Consider the following 22,052-nt stretch of genomic DNA (forward strand, 5'->3'; position numbering starts at 1 on the left):
AGAAGATACTAACCTTTGCTAGCAAATTGGATAAAGGCTGTAAACATGCACAAGCCAGATCACTACCTAATTAAATCAGGATAATTTCACTCATCTAACGGAAATGCATCCATTTTTATTACTGACGAGTACCCAGTATTATCTCAATTACTAAGTTCTAGAAATAACTGCAGGAGAGTCTTCATGTGCCTCAAGGATTAGTTTTTTCCATGTCTGTTTTTCCCCGAGAAATTTTCTGTGGTAGATAGGCATACCACACTTTGGAATTACAGAGACAATTGTATTTCAAAAGCTAATTGAAAAATGATCAATTCTATGCAACAAACAAAAACCTTTGTGGCTTAAGAGATCGAAGGACCAAGCTCTAACGAGTCATGATCAAACCCCTACTGATGTTTATCAGTGCTCTTTGGATATTGTATGTTTGCAAACAAAGACACAGAATGTGCCTGTTGTTTCAGATTAGAGATTTCTGCCATCACAAAACCTATGACAGTTGGCTATTGCTCAAGTTGAAGATACATGCACACATTATCCCACTGAAATTACTTTCAGACAACCACAGGTTTACTTTTTTTTCTTTTTCAGGTTACATTTTCAATGCCATCTATTTGCAAATATAAAATATGCACCTGTAACTCAACTGAAAACTGAAAACTGAAAACTATTTTGGGATGCAATGAACAAGTACAACTTCATTAGAGGAAAATATGCAGCTTTAATTTTGTAAAAGTCTCATAATGAAAACAGGAGTGAAATTTGTTATGGAAATGCTGCATCTCTGCTTGTTCCACCACATAAGGTATTGATGATGATTGCTTAGTCTGACATTTACGTGATTTCTCAGCTCTGAATGCCAGGACCAAATTCTGATGAACTTTTCAAGCTACACCATATTATGTCAGGAGTCTCAATAATACTCAGAAAAATATCCTGCATATTCCTCCTCTGTCATCAGTGAGGATGGGGCTGGGCTTGGGCTAGGCTGAGCAGCTGCTTCTGCTGCCTCTGCCAAAGGCAATACTCATGGCTCGTACTTCCCGACTCAGGCAGCAGGAACAGAAAGCCCTGATTTCTCATACATTTTTGACTCCACTTTGTCCTATCCCCTCTTGACTCTATGCTTCACTGACCCTCTTAACCCTCCTCCAGCATCTGATCCATAAATCCCTTCCAAGCCATTGGCTTTCAAATACCACTCTGATCCTTTAAGAGTCACCCACCATCTTGGCTCCCAAGAAAAATATCTGTCAATTATCTGCAGCAACCTACTGCTTGTTTAAGACCTGCTAGATTCTCTGGAGGACTCTGCCTGCCTGACTCAAAAGAGGATGGCATGGCTGTCAACCAAAACATTCAAGTATCTACTCAAAGACAAAAGAAACTATGGAGCTGGTTTCAGTGTCAGTGCCTAGGACCAGCAGCCAGGACTGCAGGAGCCTCAGCCAGGGGACACCAGGGGTTGTGCCTTGCCAGACACTCAGCTCCAGGTGGCTCTGATGGACCCACGGCACTGCATGGCTGGGCACGCCAGCCAGGACAGTGGTGCCTCCATGAAGATAGGTTCAAGGGCAGAAAAGGCTGCAGGGAAAGAGAAGAAGAGAGTAAAAGGAGTGAGAAACTGCACAGGAAACACCAAGGTGAGAGAGGAAGAGAACTGAGAGGAGAAAGCAGTCCAAGGTAGAACAGTTATCCACACTGCAGCTCATGGAGCAGGCAAATACTCCTGAAGGAACTGCAGCCTGTGGAGACAACCTAGGGTACAGCAGGCACAAAGAGTGAGGATGAAGGAGCAGGAGAGAGGAGCTGCTCTTGGGCTGCTTGGGCTGGGGAGATTCAGAAGTGATGTATAGCCTGGAAAAAGGCATGAGAAGGTGTAATTTGAATACTCAGGTTTTTTGCCCTCCACTTGAACTAAGAAGTATCTACCTTGACTGGCATTAGACTAAGTTGATTTTCTCCACGATAAATCTATTTTGCCCATGATGGTACTTGGTAGGCAATCCTTCTCTCTTATCTCAGCCTATGAGCATTCTTGCTCCTTGATGCCCTCTACTTTCTGTAGGGGAGGTGGAAGAAGTCAGTGAGTGCCTGGATGGGAGTTTGACTGCTGGACTAGGCTAACCCACCACCATGGTGAAGTATGGATGCTAGGTTTTGTCTTGGTAAAAGGGAACACCGTGAGATGCAACCTGAAGGAAAACACCAAGAGTAATATATCTTCAGAGAACACATGCACTCTGAGGTAACATACACTTATGACTGGCTGCTCGTTATGTGAAGCTCATGCTTTTCTTCCACTGGTTACAATGTGAAGAAAGAAAAACCTTTAAACAAGTTGCCCTTTGTTAGAGTGATAGGAGTTCCTAATATCAAAGAAAGTAATTCAGTGGAAGCCCACAAATATACTCAGTTGTGTCATCAAATAAAAACAACAGAGCCTTGCAAATTACAATAGACCCTAAATTTGTACTAACACACAGGTTTTATATATTTTTGGGGTTTTTTTTTAACCTGCCTATTTTCCTCTTCCTGCTCTACTTCTATGGTAACATTTTGTAAAGCACAACAATCCTTTGGCATCTCCTAATGCTTCTCTTACTCTTCTGTGGATTATCTCATGCACCTTCACCAGTTGCATCCTTTACCCAAAGTTTCTATCTGCAACTCATTTTTCTTTCTGCTGAGCAGAACGGAATGTCCCTATTTTACATGGCAGGTGTTGGAATACTCATCCTGAACATTTCCTGTAGGAGTGTTTGCGTAAAAGGCAACCACAAGTGTAAACAAAGGGGATGAGTTTTAAGACAGCAATGTGTGATGAATCAGTCAAGGTAGTTTCATTAAAAGGCTCACTGCTTCTCAGTGGAATAGGACCTTCTCAGAGCAGAAGGGGAGAAGATGAGACTTCTTTCATATCCTACTCAGTTATATAGAATCCCCAGTCACTGAATTGCTTCCAATTTAAAGAGTGATTTTACACATGCTGGAATGAAAGTTTAAAGAGCTGTCCCATTCTCTGAAGCCTATTTTTGAAGCAGAATAATTACAGCCCTTCTATGGTGATACTTTGTAACAAACAGTCAACATTAATTAATGCCAAAAAAACAATGGCATTCCTGAGGAATTACACAGTACAGATGCATGAATAGCAAAGGACATGATTAATGTTGTTACACTGAATCCCAAAGGCATTAGCAATAATGTAGTGATTCCCCATTAAATGCAGTGATTCTCTTTTTAAATTTTTGTCCTCACACTGGGCTGGGAACCCATCACATCAACCTATCTAGAATGTCATGACTGTGATGATGGGGGCAGATGCAATTTGCCACTGTCTGTGTAGCTGCAGGATACTCTTCTCCATGCAGCTGGCTCAGTGCAGTGGCTGGGGAACAGTAAGAGGCAGACAGATCCCTGCCCTTGTGCCCTGTTCCTTTTCACAGAAGAAAGCTATTCTGATCAGTCTCCCTGCAGGGCATTCAGAAAGGGGATGAGGAGGCTGTCTTTGCCTTCTCCTAGCCACATCATAGCTTCTCAGGACTCAGCCATGATCCAACCAAATATATATGGGAGGGATATGGAGCTCTTCATCTTCCTTACATTGGGTAACTATTTATCTCAGAGTAATCCTATTGCTTTCCATAAAAGTATTCACAGGGTAAGAGTCATTCCTTGGAAGAGAAGACTGCTGTGATACTCCTGTCAACTAACTAGGAAGTACCAAGAGAATGTGAACTTCACAGCATGTTCAATTTAAATATGTTTACTGTTTTGATAAGAGAACAATAATTTCAAATGATGATTCACTTAGCCCTATTAATCAACCTTATTATACAAGATAACATATTTATTTTCTGTTCATAGAGTAAAATACTGTGCAGAGAAAGATACTCTCAATTTATTTAGTGTATTATTAATGTCTGATAAGCACATGCAAGGAATTGGTCTAGTAATTGGTTGTGTTTTCTGTGCTGATACCCTAAAGGTAAATAATTTGTTGAAAAAAAATTAAGTTACATATATATTTAAAAATGACGTAAAATACTTGTGTAATTATCTTTGAATTGTAAAACTATTTTAATCATATAAAAGGTACTTCAATGCACTTGAGAGTACATTAGAAGATATGTTAAAATATATTCCGATTATCAGCCTCTAATCTATTTCAAACTGCTTTTGTAAGAAAGAAAGCACTGTTCATAAAGGGATTTTGGATTATCCATTTGTTAGTATGAAGAACCCTACAGACATGCACACTCACAAAAGTATGCACATATGTATACACACATTATAATGTTTTGAATAATCCCATTGAAGACAATGCTATCTATAGTAGTCCACTGCAATAAACACTGAAATGAATATAGTTGTGTTGTTTGGTTTTGTGTTTTGTTGGTTTTCTGTGTTTGGTTTTTTAAATGGCTAGAACTATTTGTGTAGCAATTAAAAAGATAAAATATCAGAAGGAGTTGAGTCTAAAGAACTGCTGTTTTGAAGACTGCTTTGGTTGCTATTGGAAGCAGCAAGGCAATCAAGATTAGAAAGTCCTAAATAAATTACTTTGAAATACAATACTTGATCAATTAGTTCAGACCAGCCTAGTAAAAATAGCAAATGTCACTATTATGCATAGACCTGTCTGTATATTATGACCATTATATGTCAGTCCCAATCAAAAGTACTACAACTGTGCACAAGATTCAGGAAAAATGCAAAATTTTAACTGAATCACAAAGGTCCACAGTAGTATTTGAGAAGCTTTGAGGCTCACTGACGCTACTGCATTGCTGTAAGCTTATGACTGAATTCCATGAATGTATATCATAGCTTTCAATATACTGTTTTCCCTTGTTGTGCACCTATACATAGACTGAACTCAATCTACAGCCACCACAGCAGGCTTAACATGTTCTAGTCCCTTTGCTTAAACTTGCCAACTGTTCCTTCTGAGTTAGGAAAGAACTGCCACAGGAGAACCTGACCAAACGTATTTTGGAGTGCTCCAAACACTCCTCAAACACCAGAGCTCAGCAGCAGCAAGGGCAGCATAAGTAGGACTAGACTACAACAATTGATGCACCTGACTGTGTTGAAGGAACTGCTCTAAGTAACCTTCTGTTTACCCTTGTTAAAATATGCACCTGGATTCATATTTTACGGGTCGGTAAAAGTTTCAGTCTAAGTAGACATCTGTTTTACCAGAACCTTAATGCTGATAGATTCCCATGCTGATATCAGTAGCAGTGAACCAAAACCCAAATTCAGTATATAACATGTCTACTTAACATCTCTGGGGGACATATGTACATACACATGCTTGGGCACACATGTGGATGCACTTTATTTAAGTTTATATAAGTCCTTCCACATCAATTTCTAACTTTATAGTTCAACACCTGTCAAGTTTGCAATCTAGATTTTTCAAGTTTTACTTTTTCATTGGCTATTTTTCATATTTGACGAGAAGAACACGCATGACTGAAAAGAAACCTACATAATTATTGTTCTACTTATGTTCAGTCATTCACTGTATCAAAAATTCCTGTCGAAGTGGAATTACCAGACATGCAAATGAAATACACAGCATTTCCCACGTGGCTACTGGTATTTGTCAGATAAAATACATGAGAATTGAACAGAGGGGAAGTTTGTTTTAACATTCTAACAGAAATTGGCACTGTTAGCAAGACTTGTCCCGTATGGGAAAATTTTACAGCAGGTAAATGTAACTTTGTGATTAACAGTCTTTTCCAGTGCTCAAACCCTTCCACTCTTTGTGCCCTGCAGAAAAAACACAAGGCACAGCTTTTAACAGGTTTTATGGATCTGAGCCTAGATAAGCAAAACACTCATGTTTCTTTCTTGTATCTCTGGATGATGATATCGCAGTTTTATACATCCCCAAATACCTTCTGGGAAACTTCCTTTCTTTTATTACAAGCTTTTTATAACTGTATTGGAAACAGCAGTTTCTCACAGAGCTTCCTGGTTTGACAAGTTGTTACTACTCTGTTCTTTTATTTCTCATACCATCTGAAAAAGAGATGAGGACTAAAATGTATCATGAAATCCCTCAAATTCTTTACTGCCTCATCCAGTTGGTAAAGTTCCATACAAATTACCTGAAATAGCACCTGTGATTTATACGCAGCGGCTGTGAAGACTCTTCTAGCTAAGCATCACAGCAAGTCACACTGCAGCAAGTCACACTGCAGTTTGAATACTGGAGCACACTTTTCATATAATTACAGCTTCTTTAATTATGTTTCTCAACAGGGCAAGTCCCATTTTTCCTTCAGCTGATGCTGTGAGCTTCTTTCTTCTGAGATAAAATCCAGACTTTAACTTGACTAAATCAATCTGTTCTGGAGCATTGTGTTCTGGAGCACTGTGATAGAACCCCTATCTCTTCCACCTTAGTGCTTTCAGTTTTTAAAAACAGATTTGGAATTGCTCCTAATTGTACGTATTTCCTTTTCTCATTATGGGATATCACTGCCCCTTCCTCTTCAGAGACTTTGTTTCCGCATTAGTACCCATTTGTATTTTGGGACATCATCACTTGCAATCCTTGTGGAAGCTCTCCTGATGTAATCAGAGAAATCCGTCCATCTCAATGATCCACAAAGCTGGATGTGACTCCCTCAAACTACTTCAGTATGCTTTGGGGAGGAGTGCACAGAAATCACTGTCACACTCCCTGCCACAATCTACAAACTACAGTAAATTATCAATCACTGATGAGTTGATCGTCCTCCTGTGCCTCCCACACCAGTCCTATGAGGAAAGGTATCAACAAACAAACCTTCTTCTCTAGGAAGAATGCTGCTCCAGCAGCACGACAGCTCTTTACCAGCACGCTCCTGATGCCATTGGCCATAACAGCTCTTCCTAATACCCTCAAACTCCAGGAAGGGTTATAATATGGCATATGCTGACAGACAACACTCCTTGCTAACAGGAAGGACATGTTGCTCTGGGGCCCAGATCTCGGCTTCTCCTTCCCTGCAGCTGTCTGTGGACAGCAGCTAATTGTATCCACTTGTTTAACCTCGGGGATAACGTCTGGAGGGGACCAAGTGCCACAAGCGTACTTTTTTTTTTAACGGTCATTTCCTCTCTGGTGTAACTTGCATGACAGCATGTGACAAGCAGAAATTAATGGGGACACTGCTGTGCCAATACCTCTTGAATTGCTTTGACACTGGCTGCAGGCTGCCTGCTTGGCCACCCAGCCAAGACCTCACATGAAATGTGGCAAGGGGCCCACAGCTCTATTCACTAACAAGCCAGCTGGTCAGTGATTAGAAAGCTGAAACAACGCTGTGCACATACATCAAGAAAGCTTTACAAGCAGCTTCGGACTTAGGTGGTAAAGCATCTCAGAAGAGCAGATCTGTAAATTTATCTTAAAGACTGTTAACTTAAGCTAACATTAGAAATAATGCAGAAGACCCCAGAAGATGACTGGCTTATGCTGTCACCTAAGTGCAAGAGGGACTAACCTCAGAACAAAGACTAACATCTTGATGTGCTCAAAATCATGTGCAAACAGCTCAGACCACATGGATTCTTGTCCAAAGGAGCACTCAAATTATGTAAATATACAGAGATTTATGACAGATTACTCTTCCTAATGGTCTATCAACACCTTGGCAACATTACTGACATTTCTACAGAAAGTCTCATTGAATCTGTCTGCACTGTTTATAGTGACTTGTTTATATGCTGATACAAAACAACAAAGGATGAGCCTTTAGAAGCATCCCAAGGGATCTGGATGATCAGATCTCAATACACCCAAGGCAGCTTTGTACCTTTCAGTCCAGACTTTTTTTGTAAACTGTCAGATCCTTGGCTAGACACAAAAGGCTCAAGATTGTTCCTTTAATTTCTCTATTCAGTTGCCTTTTTAAATAGTAGCCATGAAAGTGCATAGGCTCTTGACGAAACACCTGATGGCAACAAGAAAACAAGTTGTGCTTTTTTTTAAAACTGAGAAAAAAGCAGTCAATAGGATCCTAGAGATTGGGAACACAACCATAATTTAAAGTCAGTAAGACTTAATCACTTAATTCCTAGGGCTCCTTCACAGTTATAAACTCATTCAAGCAATTTTTGTTTGTTTAAACTTATTATAACACAGGCCTGATCAGGAGATTTCCTGATACATAAGGAAATATGTCTGTGGCTTATACAGACACATCAGGCTCAAAGCACTGTGAAAGGAGGTGGCTGGACAGCACAGTCACTTTCTTGGGTTAGAAACTGAGGTGACTGTAGAGTCTGGACCTAACTTTGAGAGCTTCCATCATAGAAACTTTGAGGAATTCAGCATAGTCATGAATGGCACTTGCACACTGAGGAAAAAGATGGCTTCATATTAGGCCCAATGAAGTCCAGTGAAGTTACAGGGACTCTACCAATCAATTTTCAAAGACTTAAGCCGGTCCCACTGCTTTTTATTATTCCCATTTTCCTCCCACAGTCACTGGAACCAACAGTACCTTCAGAGAGATGTAACCAACTTTCACTGAGACAAAAATGTCAGCATGAGACCAGGCATCAAAATACTACTATCCTCTAAAATTAGACACTCCTTTAATAAATAGTTAACAGCTTTTATCAAAGATGTGAACACAGAGGAGAGTAAGAAGACAATCACTTCCTAATCTTTCCAGGGAATGCTTAACAAGTAAAGCTCAACTGTGTACTTTTTAAAAGTCACTTCAATATCGTATTTTTTTGCTCGTAGTGTACTTGGCACAGCAGAAGAATCAGGATGCTCTTAAGTGCTGTAAAATGGCTCAACATTGGGGTCTAGTCACCAGAGTACATTTAACTTTGCTGCCTCTCATGCTCTGTATTACAAATTCAGGGATAATGGTTAACTAATTCATGAGCATTGCAAAGATTAACTAGTTAATGTTTCTTAAATACTCCAAAGAACTAGATTCTGCTTTCAGTTATAATGGCTTAACAAGCTTGAAGAAAATCAAAGATATTCAGAAGAGGAAAGATTTTATTTTATATAATTCACGGGAAAAAATAGGCTTCAAAGAAAAACCTGAGAGGGGTCAGTGGCCTACTGGAATCAGCTTGCCCAGAATCTCTCATCTAAGAACTTCACATATAGTTTTGCAATACGGTTAGAGCATTGTCTGAGCTCTCGAAATAGTCTTCAGGATGAGCATCTTAATGATGCCTTCCTATGCCTAAATTGAAAGTAGGAAACAAGATAATAGCTTCTTGGAAGCACTCAGCAGATTGAGCTGCTCTCCATGTTTACAGCAGCAATTAATTTGCAATTCTATTAACTTGAATTAAAAAAACAATGGCTCCTGAACTTTAAAAAGGGAACAGGTAAGCCCCTCATGCTACAGACAAGGCAATGAGAAGATATTTTGCAAGAGGAATAGAGCATATACATGAAGACTTTTGTTTTCACTGAAAGAATGAGAACAGACTAGGGGAATGGCTACCTATTCCATTGCACTTGCATGGTCTATCACTTTCTCCTTTCTTTTCTTATTTCTCACCTTTTCCTTTATGCCTCTCTTTCCTCCCTCCGTGAGTCCTATTTCCCCTTCCTTCCCCATTCCCATTTCCCTTCTTGTCATGACTACACTGCACCGTGCTCCACTTCACACTCACTCCCAGGGCCTGTGACCCTATTCCATCTCTTTGGGCTGCTGCCTCCACAGCCCAGGTGATAACCAGGCAAAGCAGGTCACTGGAAGATGCCAGCTACCAGATTCCTCAGCAGCCCCTCTCTGGATTTCAGATAGAACAAACTGCAGCAGGCAGTGACGTGACTGTGACGTCTGCTGTGGCTGCAGCGGTGGGAGATGGTCCCACACATCTGCCAAGTCTCTCCAAAGTGACATGTGCCACAGCCCCTGCAGTTCTGAGCAAAATGACACTGATTTACATTAGCACACATTAGTAAACCTTGCCTTGTTTTCTTTTGAACACTTGACTGATTCTAAAAAAAAGCAGGTATCTTCAACTTACAGTGACACAATGAGCGATGAGCCTACTTTTTTCCTAATGTTAACACAACAGATACCAATCAGCTCTACCTTGGGGTTGAGAGCTGACACTCTGTCTTGGAGAGAAGAAGATGGCCTTTGATGTTTCACAGGCAGAGGATATTTCCTCCCTTCACCTCCCCAAATATTAAACAAAACAAACTCTATGACATTTTAAATAAAAAGTCACTGCTATGTTAGAAGTTAGCGTGCAAAAAGAGCCAATCAAAGGAACAAACTCCTTCCATGAAGATATGTCTTTTGAAAGTGAATCATCATAAATGATGCACATGAGAAATGCAGCTTGTGGCAAACACAACATTGCTTCTCAAAAGGGTAACCTGTGGCAAGCAGGAAAGTATGCTATTAATTATGAAACCTGGAAAATAAAATTGCATGTATTCCTGTGTGTCTTTACTGTAACTATTCATGGAGAACCTATGAGAAAAAAAGTAGCAATGAACCAGACAACCTGGATCGCACATCTGTACTTTGCTGAATCAGGTCCCAGAAACCTAAGTATTTTGTTTTCCCTACCAACAACAACAAAGTAATTACAAATCATACAATTCAATATCAAATTCTATGTTACTCCAAAACTACAGTCAATTAAGTAGAAACAAACTGTATCATCAGAAGGACAAATGAGAGAGGGATCACTATCAAAGGACTTCTGTTTTCCTTTGTTTATTAAATAGCAACTGTATTATTTACTGCAGCTTTGCAAGCTAGCGAGCAGCTGGGTGTGACACATTTCCATGCTCTGTAACCTCTCCTTATGCTTCGTTAGATTCCTTATCAGGACCAGAAGAAAAGAAATCTCTCTGTTATGCTTTTCCTGTGGCAAAGGAAAAGACAAGATGATGACTTTCCAGCTCATTTCACTTGTACAACGTTCTCATCAATCACCATGGGGTAGGTCTTTGTTATTTTCACTGAAGGACTGTTCTTAGTTTTCTGTCACAATAAAGCGTGACTTCACTAATTAGCAAATCAAGGTTACCTCTACCACATTTGCAAAGGAACAAAATGCAAACATAAGGCTAAAACTACTTCTGGAATATTTTCCAAGGCTCCAGCTTCACAGAGATAAACCTAAGTCAAGCTAGGTTTAAATTCCTTTCATTGAAACAGAAGTTAAGGTCTGGGACACTCAGAGTAGAAGATGGAAGGAAGCTAAACTAATCATTTCATCAAGAACAAGCAGAAGTTTTCTGCTTGTTTTGAGACTTTCTGCTCCAGAAACCAAGCAAAGAAACTGTGGTTTATTTTCATATTAAACTCTCTGTGAAGCGTGCATCTCTCTGCAGTTTTGGTTCGCTATAGCCCACGCAGCTTGGCCTCTATTCTCCTTTTTCCTATGTCTTCAGTAAGTGTTTTAGACATCAGCAGGAATTATGTGAGCAAATAAAAAGCAAGAAAAAGTGCTATCTTCTAAGCAAGGCAAAAACATAATACAAAATGCTTTGTATCATAGTCTCTCCTCTAACTTAATGTTTTTATATATATTTTCCCTTTCGGTCTGTGTTGTTTCTCACTGAATGACAGCTACACACAACATACTATTGTAATAACAAGTATATGGCTCAGAGATCACTGTTGACATTTTCAGAATTCAATTCAGACATTTTTATTTAAATGCATGAAAAACATCTGTATACTCTTTCATTAACTGCATTTTACATTTGTAATGTTCTACGTATTCTTTTGGAACCATTTCCATTAAAATGCCAACTCTGTGTTTGCATAGCATGTATTTCCTTTGTAACACCAAGGGAGGAGCATGTTACTGTCAAAATTTCTCTCTAAAAAGTCCTTACTAAAATATTTACCCTGCTAGTCAGAACAGGAATATTTGAAGTTAATTCCAAATGAAAGAATATTTTAGAATGAATCATAAACTAGACGTTAAAAAAGGTAACATGCTGCCATTCCAATGCCCCTTCCCTGTTGTAAAATGAAATGAAAAACAACCCTGCATTTCCATCCACAGAATACTGTAACATTCTGGAGTGTTCTGAAGTTTCCTAATTGTAGTTATGCAACAGAACTATCACAGCCTAAAACAAAGGACAAAAATTCAGCAGCTTAGTTTATTGGCTTTGAAATTAAGCACTCTTAAGAGATGGTTAACATGTCCTCTTGATTATTTTTGGTATTTTAAAGTTACAGTGCAATGCTTCCTACTCTATAGACAAAAGAAGTGGGACATTTTAGAATACTTATAATTTTTACGGCATTGTTTGTAAAGTCACATATTTAGCAACATTGAAAACTGCTGAGCAGTAACTTTATTTACAATTAAGCCACTAATTTCAAAGGGCCCTTTAAGGTATAAGACACTGCTCAACATTAATAAGGACAGAATGCAATGGCATTTGTTGAATTGGTCACAATGCTAAAATACAGCATCTTCTTGGAAATGGGTATTCTCAAGGGTCATTATTTTCAAAGAAGGCAAATAGGATATTCTGTGGCCACAACAGCTATGATATTAATGAAAACCAGATATAAACAAAATGATCCACCAAACCTTGTGATCCTTGGAGCCCTTTGCCATTACTGAGCAAATTTACCATGCTGACCAGCTATGACACATTTTTCTGAAAAGTCAGGAGTCTGGTTCCAAATGCACAGACACTGCTTAGTTTTGAGGGAAGACTACTTCTTTGCTCTGACAAAGCATTTAAACACAAGCAAAACACATGTTTTATGACTAATCTGAGACTAAGGAAACAATGGTTTCAATTCTTCTTTGTTCTAACCTTGGAATTCATCAGGTCAGTAGCACAGGATAACAACTGATTCTCCTCTGTTATCTCCTCTAATTCAGTCTTTCAACCTCATTTTTAATACTGGAGCAATCTGTTGACATAAAATTAAGCAGAAGCTTAAGAGCTTTGCTGAAGCAGAGCCTCTGCCCCCTTTGGGACTGAAGTTGAATCAGAAAGTGCAAGTACATATTCCAGCATGAGTTTAAATGTTTTATGTGTACAGACATAAGTGTTGGTACTGTATAGCTTTAACAGTAAAGGAGAAGTAAAAAGAACCTAAAATAGTGATGTTTTTAAGTCTCTGGATAAGGTTTCAAATCCAAAAATGAAGGACAGATTTGATCCAGGAGCTTGAACCTTAGTAATTTGGTCTTTCCTAGTGGCAAACTATTTAGGCTTAGCAGTAAAAGAAATTAAAGGCTGCTTGCTCACTGCTGCTAACAGCATTGCCTCACACTCACTCCTAGAGGAACCCCGAGAATCCCAGTTACACCACAGAAGGGTTTGACCTTCTGTGAAGGACTGGTGCTCTGGAGTACCAACACTGGCAAATGCTACAAAACCACATCTGATTTATTAAAACTACAAATAAATTAATAATTTAAATGTCTAAATATCTACCCTTGCCGTTGCACCAAGAACAAACAACAAACAATATTTCTGCTATTTCACTCACGTTTCCATTCTGAATTTTCTGTCTTCTGGCAGCTGCCTGTGAATTTACTAATAATGTGTGTCTTTTGTTTGGACTTCTTAAAAAGGATATTCTCAAAATGGAAGGAAGCTCATTTTATTTCACTTTGAAACCTGAGAAACCTGTAACATGAACCATACGGTGATTACAGAGCACTGACATATAAAGGAAGCAGTTGTGTAAATGTGTGAAGTGGCTGTAGTGGGGAAACAGCAATGCAGTGGTGAAGTACTGTTTCACACAAATAATGCTGTTGTAGGATCTCACTATCATGACTCCTGTTTAACAGGGTACAGTGTAAAGGCCAGTCAAAAATGAGGACCTATTATGGTGGGAACCAAAGTCAAGACATTTCACACAGCCTCCTCCATTAAAAGCTCACAAATTAAATGGACAAGACAGACCCCAGGTGGAGAAACAGTGAGACAGAAATAGTGAGATGCTACATTTCTATGGGAGTAGAGTCAGGAGGACACGGGAAAAACAGAAAGGAAAGTAATGGAGAGAAAAGTTCTGGAGGAAGGGAAAGAACGGAAGACTTGACTGTGTAAATAGGAAGTGAAAGTGAGGTGAAAAAATCAAGGAGAAAGAGAAGGATGGAAAGAGAAAAGAGATCAAAAAACAGGAATTGCACAGGCAGAGAACATGGAGTTGAAATCACTGAAAGCAGCTCTGAGTGTCAAGAGGTTTTGGCTTTGGTTGCTCTAGCAGCTGAGTGTAGCTGGCTGATGCCCCAGGCTGGTGCTTCTCTGCAGTTTCATGCCTGATGGCCCGAGGACAGGAAGCAGGGAGGAACCCTGTTTGCTCTGGTATCCACAGGGGTGGGTGGGACAGGGGATCTCCATGTGTCTCTCATCTGACACACTGAATAGGAGGGAGAGGCACAGCTTCAGCTGGGTCTCGTTTTATTCCTTCCGTGTGAATGTAATGATTGGATGGACTCTGGGAATCAGCACATCCAAGTCAGTACACACACACACACACACACACACACACACATACATGTACATTCATACACAGACATGCACATATGTGTGTACATGTATGTGTGGTGTGCTTTCATGTGCACACCCGTGAGGGCAATATACACCAAACCACTCTCCAGGCACAGCAGGAGAACTGGTGCTACCCCTCATGTATAGCTGTGTACTCTTTAAGCATTTGCATTGCCAGTTCTCGCCTTTTCTGGGCCACACCTATTTTGAGAAAATGAACTCTGGAGACAGTAGGGTGATGATCATAGTTTCCCTTTCTCTCACTCAAATAGCAGTATTTTTTCTGCAAATATGTTAGAGAACTTTTGCAAAATACACTTATATATGTATGTGTGTTTATGTGCCTATGTATTCATAAATAATAGAAAATTCTTTAAGCTGTCTTTTATGTTCTACATATGAAAACATGTAATACAAAAACCTTCCATCTCTGCCCATTTGTATGGAACTTTGTTTTCTGGCATAAGCTAAATACATCTGCTATGCAGGAAAAGAAACAAACAAAACATATCTTGATTAAATCAGTATGCCACTAAAGTAACACGCTTCTAATTAATTTTTACTGTGGGATACAATAACCTGCCTATTCACTGGCATGAAAACAGTGCACACAGCTAATCCAAAAGTATTAAATTTCTCTTGGGGTGGAATAGAGAAAACAGTTTTATGGGAAAATAACTTACTTGATTATTATATTGTCTTTTATTAGCTATGAGTTGTCTGTGGCCAACTTTTGAATTGTTTTACACTATGGCTCTATAATTGCTGAGAGTAAATATAGACACTTTGTAAATATTCTAGTTTAGAGAATCTGAGCTGCAGTAACTTGTCTTGACTGAGATGGTGAATTCTTGTCCCAGATCAGCTAAGTTCAACCCTAAGAATCCTGAGTTCAGTAAAAACAAAATGTTACCCCGTTTTCCCAAGCATCTACCTCTGTCACAATTTGTGCTATTGTCTACTCTTCCCCATCTCTGTGTGCTTCTTTTGGGATGAAGTACAATTTTGTGGGGTTACTGCACAGGGCATTGATTTCCTTCCTAGTGCAGAAACTACTATCAAGAAAGTGATTCTTATCTGCCCTGGCAAAAAACAAGAATGGCTCTTTGAACTTCTTCTCTTTACCTCACATCTGCTGCAGTCCAACCTTCAGATTACTTGTCAAAACCAGTATATGGCTTGTAAGCAAATTTTGAACATGGGTAAATCCAAACATTTCAGTGTATTTTTCTGCCACTGCTTTATGTGCACCATCAGCTGCAATAGCTTTCTCTTAATTACTTTAAATGTGGCATATTGTGTTTGATGAAGAGAAAGACTCTGGAAACATGAGTGACACTTCTGCTGATCACTGAGGCAGGATGTGCTTACAGAGCAAGTCGTGCCTGAGCACCACCACCATGAAACAAAAGAAGGCATCTCAAAAATACTCCCCACTTGGAGAAACTGTCACTGGATGGATGCGGAACAGTGTGGCACTGTCTCTGAGATGCTGCCTGGCAGCTCAGCCCCACTTCTGTACCTGATTGACAATTATTCCTACCACATGCGCCCTTTCTTTCAGTGTCACCAAAACATTTCACATAGCAATTGGTACCGCACTGATGTTCTAGTAGCAAAAACCCAGTGTCATTAACAATCTGAGAGCATCTCAAGGGAATGCAGAGCAGTAGGACCCATAAACTTTTTTTTGCATCACACCCATGTCCAGCTCTGCTAAATTAACAGAAATGAAATTAACTGATAGCAGCATTTCACTTCCAATGTTTGTAATACTGCTATTTTGCAATGACTTGATCATAAATCCGTTCTACCAAGGCTCAATCACCTTCTCTGCCCACAATTCAGAATCTCTTCAGTTTCTTAATTTCCTCTGACTTTCTGAATAAAGATGATTTCTGGCCCTCCATCTACTGAAAACAATAGCTTCCTTCTGACTTCAAAAAGGATATGTCCCTTAGGGCCCTACTGGACTGCACTGCTGCCTTGAGAGTAGAGACCACAAAAGAAAAGTAGGTTGAGATGTCTATTTACAGAACCCTTGATAGACACCATTTCACAGTGACATTTCTAATTCTGTCATTGTTTTGAAAGACTAAAATTATTATTTCAGGCAGGTTGCTTTCATGCACTATGCTCCAGTGTTGCTTGACTGCTTTCCAAACTGGAACAACTGAAAAAATGTGAAGCGCTCCAATGATTTTAAATCACTCTAGTCAGGACAGAGTGATTTAAAATTATTGGAGTGCCTCACATTTTTATGAGCTCTCAGTTCGCAAGCAGTGGAGGTCCTAGCAGTCCTAGGCTACAGCACTGCAAAAAACAACTATACATTATCATCAGATTGAAAAGGTTTGCATTTGAATTTGGAAATGGTAGCAATTCGAAGACATTTAACACCACCATACTTAAAATCAGTGGCTGTACACTAACAGTAAAAAAGTCCAATCTAAAGAAGTAACTGTGAGGATACCAGACCATATTGTGTGACATCCTGTGAGCTGCAGTTCCTTTATTCACAGAATCATGACTCCTCCTAACCCCTTGGTCAGCTTCTGAATTGCTACCTGCTACCAGCCAGAGATGTGGGTGTGCCTCTACAAGCAGCAGAGTACGGGAAAGAAATTGCACCACCTACAACACAGGGAACGGCCATTCTGGAGAGGGGATATTCTGGAGAATATGTTTAGCTCCTTCAGAGCTCGTGCAGGACATCTCCTCTATCCTGCTACCCTTTCATGCAGACAACAGAGAAAGAAAAAAAAAAATAATTATCCCACAATGATTTATCAATTCAGCCCTTTTGTTTTTCATTTATTTGTACTGGCAACTCTTCTTCAATTTACAATAAAGATTCAGAACAAAATTTGTTGCAAAATAATCCACAAAAATGAAACCTTTAGCAGCTGTAAATGGGCACCATTTCACCGAAGCTAATGGATTTACACTTGTTAGTATCATCTGGGGATCTGATCCATTATTTGTACATTCCAAATTCCACACTAAGTTTTGCTTCTTTCTTTACCATAAAAGCACTGACAGGAAAACGATAATAACAGCTCTTCTGTTAGTATCTTTCTTATTAATTCAAGCAGGTTCTTTTTCTTAGTGACTTTTAACTTTGATGTTAAATGCAGCCGCCCTCTGAAGACTCTCAGTACTGGTGAATCTGTTTTCCTGGAATATCTTGCTTTATTTTCAGAACCGCATGATTGTGTGACATCTGCTTCACATCTCATACGTGATCAACTGAGTAGGTACAACCACGGCACATGGCTGAGTTACCTCACAACAGTGAACACTGGTCTGCTTTCTGAGAAACAGCATCTTCATATTAATTTCCTAGGAGTCTTGCAAAGATATGACCAGTCTGCCTGGTTCAATAGCAGGTAATATAAGCTAACAGAGATGCAACAATAACATGTATGCCATGACTGAGGCGAATATTTAAAAATTCAATTTATGGGCTACTATCTGACAAGCCCACAAAAGAGAATTAGGTTCACTGCTGTACTTTCTAAATTTTAGGCATCTAAATACCAGAATCTGTATACCCGAATCAGATGGGTATATCAGCTTTCTATGCAAATAAGTAAATATCCAAAAAATATTCACAGAAGCCTTTCACTTGGGTGAGGAACCAGGACACAGCAGAGAAAAGCATATATATTGATCCCTGCTCACTCTGTGATTTGGCTGCCCTGTTCAAGGTTGGAGGGAATACCATGAAGATTCACAAATCAGAGACCTGAATAGAAAGACATTCCCAGCTTTTGCAACATTCCGTGACAGATAACATATGCACCTGCTGAACTGGAAACCTTTGACTTGTTCCCTCCTGTGCTGACTGTCAGATTGAAACATGCACAGCCCACTTAGCACATGTAGCCTAAATTCTACATTTCTGTAAGAAAACTATTGCAAGAAGCCACAAGTCTACTTATAATGACATCACCTCACAAAGCTAACTTTATTCATTACTAAAATTAAAGAACCCCAGTAAAAGCTTGTTGTCCCCTCTTACTTTTACAGACTCTTTGGTCTGGCAGCACAAAATGACTGCAAGGAACTCCATGTAACCACATGTACAGCTTTATATACAAAGCCATTACATGCATAGATTAATTTAAATCTAAGTATAATTAAATACATTGCAGTATCTTAAATCAGTAAACACCATCTTGTTTACATATGCATTATTTCTACATGAAAAATGTAGTTAGTGTTATAAACAACCATATCCATATCAAAATTACTCAGGAGCAAAAATACCGTGCCAGTCTCACAAGCATCAGAATTAAATGTGACCACACAGTTTAAACATGCTTCAGTCCCAAAGGCTAAGAGATCAAAATGCTTTAGTGGTCTGTTAACTATTTAAAAGAAAATCACTGTTCTGTGGCATATGTGTCATTTCCACTTCCACTATCCTTGATGTCAACTAACTAAAGTTCCTAATGAGCCAAGGCTCTCGGAGGCTCAACTGCTAAGGAGGCTCAACTGCTAAGAACATTAACGTTACCAAAGACCTGTGCATGACTAACAGCTGTGTCCAAAGGAAACTGAACTCATACCTTGCATTTCCACATAAACTGCCCTGAAGTTAAAGAGTATCTCAGGAAGAAAAGAAGGGAGGAGACCACGGGTAGAGAGGAAAGAAGGAAGATGTTGTCACTGCTGATTCTGATTCATGCCATATGGAACATATATTAATCAGGTCTGACAGAGGAAGCCAGCAAGTGTGAGCGTGACTACAATCCAGCAGTTACAAAGGTTTATTAAGTAGATTAAAGGCTGAATATAGTTCTCTTTCAAAAGTGAACACTATGTCCACAAGTATTTGGAGTAGTGTTCACCATCCCTCTAGCTCAAAGTAGGCTCGATTAAATAATAATGGAACAGTTTCAGCAGAGAAGATTTAAAACTCCTCTGTCTGGAATAACCTAGAACTCAGACGCCAGAGCCACAGAAATGGACGATAGCATTCACACTCCTGGTGACAGAAAGAGGAGGTGAGAATGTCTGCTCTAGATCCTGGGTGTGTATTCCCACTACCAGGTAATGTCTCATAGGAAAACTACCTCTCTTCTAGAATGTTATCGACATCTGTCTCTATCTTCCTAAAACACCCTCTGGGGTGACTCCTACTGCAGGGACTTGGGCATTAGAAAAGCATTGTTGAGCAGCATTAAGGCAAAAGCTCTAGTTGTGCTCGAATGATCAATATGGTTCATTTCTCTGAACTGCTACAGTCTGACAAGTGCCTGCGAAACATAAAGAAAGTTCTTAAAATGGGACCAGTGTCACTTTTATTTCTTGACAGGTGGTAACCAAAAACCCCAGCATGCCCCAAACCAGCAAAAGCTTCCCTTCCCTTCCCTAAATGTTATGTAATGATGGTGGTCAATTCACACAAAAAAGATCTTTTGGGGCTGATACTTCTCTCATAGTAATTTTATGTCATTCAAGGTCCACTAACAACTGTTGATTTTACACCATGGTGCCAAAGAGGTATATTAGATCCTTCAACTTCAAGCTATCCAGAGCTTGGCTCATTTGGCACTTCTGTGCTGCTGACACACGCAGAACTTTAACAGATGGTCTTACAATACTGGCAGTTGTTTTGTACTGCGCTGGCGGTGAGGGGAAATACTCTACACAAATTGTCTGCAATTCTGGAAAATAAATGAAGTACAAATCCATATTAACCTCAAAAGCCAAACTATAAAAAGTCAGATTAGTCATTTAACGATGTATGTGCTCTGGGTTAAATGCTCAGCTGCCACAAAATCGTAGTATTTCCCTGCAGCCAGGAGAAGTATGTTTTGCTTCAGTTTCTGTCAGGAATATCCATAAAGATTGTATTAGTACAAAGGTATTGAAATATACTAAAAATAAGTTGAGACCCTTCCTCATGTGATCAGCCCTATCAGCAAAAGTACCTCCATAAACTGGATATTTGGACATAAACATGAAGCAACAGGGTACAACTTAAATTAACTGAATGTCTCTCTTTTCCTGTGCCAAACAGGATTAAAAAAAAAACCTCATCAGCTACTGTGAAAATGTTGATATCAACAGCAATGATCAAGTAAACAGCACTTTTACATTTTTCCTCAGCCATTTAAAAAGTGATTATGTACCACAAGCTGAATTTTACAGTCACTAATTTCACTGGCTGCAGTGGAACTTGCACTGTACATAAAAGACCAAAATTGCTCATCTTTGTTTCTGCGTGGCTTTTCTACTTCATTGTGCCAAACTATCAGATACAGCAACTGGGTTAACTAGTAAACCATTTATGTAGAATAGTGCTTTTCAAATGCAAGCAAAAATATTTCCTTCATCAGTACTAAATCTCCATAAAATGTATACTCAAATATATATTTGATAGTCTCATAGTGCAATTTCAGAACAGAGTTTTTGGAAATCACAAATACTTTAGTACACTGTTCATGTCTTCTATTTCCTTTAAACGAAACATAGATTAAAAGACACTTCAAACTGAGATTTCAGAGGCTTAGTCTTTCAGTTCCCATCAATTTCAATATATTTAGTTAGATAATATGCCAGTCACCTTGCATCTTATTTTCACAATGTTAGTTAATTTGAAATACAGTTCATGTAAGTAGCTTCAAAGTCCTAGGAGATAAATAGAACCTTGACAGCATTATAATAAAATAGTCTTACAATATAATAGGTACATTCAGTCTTCTTCTGACTGAATCAAAGCTGTATCCATTTTTCAAAAATTTTATTTTATCCACTACATTTGGTTAAAAACATGGCTGCTGGAACTGACTGATATTATACATATGTGACTTTGATACCAGTGAATAGATCTTTATTCACTTTAGTTCTAATTTTATACTGAAAGATCAAACACTTCCTAAGTTTGAAGTTGTTAAAAGAATTATTAAAAAAACTAAATTTTCAGTAGTTTTCATGTTCTTCTTTCCCCCCTGGAGACTTTTACCAGACTAAGATGATACAACATAGTTCCAGACAAGTGAAAGATAATGTATGTCTGAAAGCATAAATTATTTCTCCTCATGAAAATGAAAAAAATCAAAAGAAATGTTAAACAGACACAGTCAAAATGTACAACATCAACCCCTCTGCTTCTCTTCCCAGGTATAAACTTTTTGTCAAACACCTCAATCTATGATCCTCAATGTGGCATTTTGCTGTGAAATTTCCAGAAAAGCAGAGGAGTTAGTGCATGCATTTTAATAACAACAACGCAGGCACATCCTATCCTAGGTCCTTCCTTACAGATGCAGAATATGTGATAACATGACAACAAAACCTCATTATCGACCTCCCAGTTACTGAGAGCCTTCCCAGCTTCTGTAACAACTGGTCATGACTCTCCCCACCCTTCAGCCCATCCTCTGCAGAGCGCACCGCAGGCCTACAATGAACGTTTCTTGCTCTCAGAATGCACACAAATTCTCCTGGCAAGAAGGACATAAAACAAAAGTAGTCTCTTGGGGAAATAAAAGGCAAAGGAAAAGGGATAAGGAGTACAGGATTTATTTTATCCATTCTAGCA

The 22,052-nt window shown here is 39.1% G+C and overlaps 1 protein-coding gene across 1 annotated transcript in view; it reads right to left on the reverse strand.

Annotated features, from left to right (window-relative positions):
* The window catches only part of CDK6 (cyclin dependent kinase 6), a 127,906-nt gene that overhangs the window by 74,226 nt on the left and 31,628 nt on the right, over window positions 1-22,052 (reverse strand). The window lies entirely within an intron of this gene.

Source organism: Motacilla alba, chromosome 2, assembly GCF_015832195.1.
Source record: "Motacilla alba alba isolate MOTALB_02 chromosome 2, Motacilla_alba_V1.0_pri, whole genome shotgun sequence".
Taxonomy (NCBI): Eukaryota; Metazoa; Chordata; class Aves; order Passeriformes; family Motacillidae; genus Motacilla; species Motacilla alba.